The sequence below is a fragment of the Phodopus roborovskii genome, unplaced genomic scaffold (assembly GCF_943737965.1).
Source record: "Phodopus roborovskii unplaced genomic scaffold, PHOROB, whole genome shotgun sequence".
Lineage (NCBI taxonomy): Eukaryota > Metazoa > Chordata > Mammalia > Rodentia > Cricetidae > Phodopus > Phodopus roborovskii.
Genome location: NW_026126447.1, coordinates 7,611,702 through 7,616,898, shown reverse-complemented (window position 1 = coordinate 7,616,898; position 5,197 = coordinate 7,611,702).

The window sequence follows — 5,197 nt, the reverse complement described above, 5'->3', positions numbered from 1 at the left end:
AGAGACTCTGCTTTTCTTAGTTAAGGCTATTATTATTACGAAGCATTATAAACAAAAGCAATTGGGGAGAGAAGGGTTTATTTGGCTTAAACTTCCATATCACTGTTCACCATTGAAGGAAGTCAGGACAGGAACTCAAACAGGGCAGGAACATAGGGTCCATTGTGGGGTGCTGTATACTGACTTGCTCTTCATTGCTTGTTCATCTCACTTTCTTATAGAACCCAGGGAATGGGATCACCCACAATGGGCTAGGATTCCACATCAATCAGTAATTAAGAAAATGGACTATAGGCTTTATTGCAGATCAATTTATGGACGCATTTTTATTTTAATTTAGGTACTCTTTTATCAGATGACTCTAGCATGTGCCAGTCAAATTGACATAAAATTAGCCAGCAAACCTCTGAACCTCATGGGAAATTCAGCTTTCTCCTTCCTGTGGACTCCTTCAGCAACCCCCAGCTTATCCCAATCTGTCATGTCAGCCCCCAGATACCTGCAAACAAATTCTACCTAATTCTTTAGTACCGCACCTAGCAGGGAGGTAGAAGCACCTACAGCTCTCACATTTTCCTAAGATCCAGAGAGGTTAACAGAGGGTAACTAAGGAATGGACCCTCAATGAACAAAGACAAGACCGGATATCAACACCTATACTCACAATCATCCCAAACCCAGATTGTTATACATCAGCATAAAAGCACAATCAATAATATTCAGGAAAATACCTCTATTAAATCCCAGGAACATATTACCTTAGGACCTGAGAAATTCATATAACTGAGGCACAAGACAAGGACTTCAAAATAACCATTACGAGTATATTCAAGGACTTCAGAGAAGATATGAATAAACCCATTAATCAAATCTATGAAAACACATAGAGTGGAATGAAATGATAAAAACAGTTCAAGACATAAGGTATATATCTAAAGAATACACAAACAGGTAAAACTGGAAATAAAAAAGCTGAAGAAATCAAACAAAAACCTCATAGGTAGTAAGACTCACAAATAGAGTACAAGAAATGGAAGAGGTAATCTCAAGCTTTGAAGGCAATATACAACAAATAGTTACCTCTTTCCAACCTCCAGACATAAGAGAACTCCAAAAAAGAAAAGACAGGGACTTTGTTGATCAGATTCAAAATCAATGTTCCTATTGATTACTGTTGTCTAATGTAAGAGATTGAATTGTCAAAAAAAAATTTGTATGTATTTCTAAAGGGTATGCACTCAAGGGTGACAAAATATGCAGGTATAACAACTTCCTCGTATTCCTTGATTGTTGAACTCAAAATCTCACATAGGCTTGGATAACACTGTAGCACTCAGCCACATCCCAAGTCTTCATGAGAACTTTTCTTAGAAAGATTTTCTTCTAGACTTCTCCTAAAAATCTTTTCTTCTTCTCTTCTATTCTGGATCTAGGGAAATGCCAAGAGATCTCCAAGGATGAACCCAAGTAACAATCTAAGCAATAGTGGAGAAGCTACCTTTAATGTCCTTCAACAATAATGAGATTGACAACTACCTTATATGCCATCCTAGAGCCTTCATCTAGTAGCTCATGGAAGCAGAATCAGGCACCCACAGCTAAACATTAACCATGCTCCTGGAATCCAGTTACAGAGAGGGAGGAGTGATGAGCAAAGGGGTCAAGACCAGGCTGGAGAAACCCACAGAATCAGTTGACCTGAATAACAGGGAGCTCATACATCCCAGTTTGATAGCTGGGGAACCAGCATAGGACTGACCCATACCATTGGACATTTGCTCAACTATGTTCAAAGCAACATTACTCATAATAGCTAGAACCTAGAAACAATGTAGATTACCCTCAACTGAAGAATGGATAAAGAAAATGTGGTACATTTACACAATGGAGTACTACTCAGTGATAAAAAAAAAAATGACATCTTGAAATTTTCAGGCAAATGAATGGAACTAGAAAAAGCCATCCAGAGTGAGGTAACCCAGACCCAGGAAGACAAATATAATATGTACTCACTCATAAGTGGATATTAGACATAAAACAAAGGTTAACCAGACTACAGTCTACATCCACAGAGAAACTCATTATTTTTTTTTTAAAAGAAATGTGAACTTATTGGCGTGCAACTAGAATTAATTTCTCTAGATAAATAAGAAACACATGTCTCTGATAACAAAGTTATTGATCTTTAAGAAATGGTATGAAGTTTGCAGGAAGTGTAGGACAAGTTCAAGGCAGAATATGGGTAAAAATGATCAAAATATATTGTATATATGCTTAGGATTCTCAGAAACTAAATAGAAAATATCCTTTTTAAAGTAGCAGCTAGATTAAGTTATAAAAATAGGTTCTACATATTTATTTTCTTCAGCAAACACACACATCATAAAACATAGATACTACCATAGAGTGAAATTGTATTAAAATTGTATTAAAATATATTTTATGCAAATAGAAATACAGATAGACATTACTGCCTTAATCTATGACAAAATTTACTTCAAATAAAAATGAGTAAAAGCGATGAAGTCAGTTTATGCTGTTTAAGGGAACTATCCATCAAGTGGATATTATGATCATAAATTCATCCAGTTTCATAAAATAAAAGTCACTATCTATAACATAAATTAACTACAACACAGTAATAGTAGGTGACTTCAACATCTCACTCTCACTAAGAGAAAGGCATTACTAACCAAAATACATGCAGAAATATTGGAGACAAATGACACTATATAGCAAAGAAAATCAATAGCCATTTACAGAATTTTCCACTCAAACACTGAAGAATACACATTCTTTGTAGGAACCTATGAATCTTTCTCTAAAATAGATCATAAGATATAAATAAATTCTCAGAAAATACAGGATAATTGAAATAACTTTATGCTCTAGTGGAATATATCTAGAAATCCACAATAAGTAAAATGACAGAAATCTTATGAACTCATGGCAATTCAACAATATACTATTGAATGATGACTGAGTCATCGAAGAAATAAAAATGAAACATTTAAGTGGAACAAAAATGCAAATGCAAAATATGAAAACCTATAAGATAGAATAATAGCATTTCTAAGAGTGAAGTTTATAAACATTGATATACTCACAAACCTGAGAGAAAGCTTAAATAACTTATGTTCTTTAGGGCTTTGAAAAAGAAAGAAACCAAACCCTGAATAAGTAGATGGAGAGCCCAAGGAAATGACTGCTATTCATGATACCTTAATGTTTTTAAAACAAGAACCACTTAAAAAACTTAAAATTTCCAAGATTGACTGCCAAAACAAGAGTACATCCTCTAGGACATAGCTTCTGCATGCTGACACTGACAAAATACTTCCCAGAAGATTTCATCCCAGTCTCTGGTCTCTTCTTATTTATTTGTTTATTTGTTTATTTATTTATTTTCAAATTTTTCTTTTTAAAAATTTAAACTAGAAACAAGTGTTTATATATATATACATATATATATATATGTATATATATATGTATATATATATATTTCAATCCCAGTTCCCTCTCTCTCTCCTACTGCCCCCCACCAATCCTCTATACCATTCCCTTTCTGCTCCTCAGGGAGGGTGAGGCCTTCCATGGGGGATCTACAAAGTTTGTCATATAATTTGGAGCAGGGCCTAGGGCTTTTCCCATATGTGTCTAGGCTGACAGGGTATCCATCTACGTGGAATGGACCCCCAAAGTCCATTCTTATACTAGGGATAAGTACTGATCCATTACCAGAGGCCCCATAGATTGCCCAAGCCTCCTAACTGAGACCCACATTCAGGGGATCTGGGTAGGTCCTATGACTACTCAGCTAAGAATGGGATCCATGAACTCTCCCTTGTTCAGGTCAGCTGTTTCTGTGGGTTTCTCCAGCCTGGTATTGACCTCTTTGCTCATTACTCCTCCCTTTCTGCAACTGAATTCCAGGAATTTGGCTCAGTGTTAAGCTGTAGGTGTCTGCTTCTGCTTCCATTAGATACTGGATTCAAGGCTCTAGGGTGGCATATAAGGTAATCATCAATCTCATTATCAGGGAATGGCATTTAAGGTAGCCTCTCCACTATTGCTTAGATTATTAGTTGAGGTCATCCTTGTAGACATTTTCCTAGTGGCATATTTTTCATTAAACCTATAAAGGCTCTCTTTATATGGTATCTCTTTTCTTATTCTCCTCTATTGTTCCCCTGATTCGATCTTCCTGCTCCCTCATGTCCTCCTCTCCCCTCTTTTTCTCCTGACTCCCTCTCCCCTCCCCCCAACTGCTCTCAATTTGATCAGGAGATCTTGTACCTTTCCCTTTCTCTAGGGAACCATGTATGTCTCTCTTAGGGTCCTCCTTGTTTCCTAGCTTCTCTGGCAGTGTGGATTGTAGGTTGGTTATCCTTTGCTCATATCTAATATCAACTTATGAGTGAGTATATACCATGTTTGTCTTTTTGTGACTGGGTTACCTCACTCAGGATGATTTCTTCTAGCCATCCATTTGGCTGGGAATTTCAATATTCCATTTCCCCCCTCTGATTAGTATTCCATTGTGTAAATGTAAAAGATTTTCTTTATCCATTCTTCAGTTGATGAACATCTGGGTTGTTTCCAGTTTCTGGATATTACTAATAATGCTGCTATGAACATAGAACATAGTTAAACAGATGTCTTTGTTGCATGAATGTACATATTTTGGGTTTATGCCTAAGAGTGGAATTGCTGGATCTTGTGGTAGACTGATTCCTATTTCCCTGAGGAACCGTCATACTGATTTCCGAAGTGACTCTACAAGTTTGCAGTCCCACCAGCAGTGGAGGAGTGTCATCTTTCTCTACATCCTCTACAGCATAAACTGTTATTGGTGTTTTGAATTTTAACCATTCTGACAGGAGTGAAATGGTATCTCAGAGTTGTTTTGATTTGCATTTCCCTGATAACTAAGGATGATGAGCACTTTCTTAAGTGTCTTTCAGCCATTTGAGATTCCTCCATTGAGAATTCTCTATTTAGCTCTGAACCCCACTTTTAAATTGGATTATTTGGTGTTTTGGTGACTAGCTTCTTGAGTTCTTTGTATATTTTGGAAATCAGCCCTCTGTCAGATGTGGGGTTGGTGAAGATATTTTTCATTCTGTGAGCTGCTGTTTAGTCTTGTTGACTGTGTTCTTTGCCTTACAGAAACTTTTCAGTTTCAGGACGTCCCATT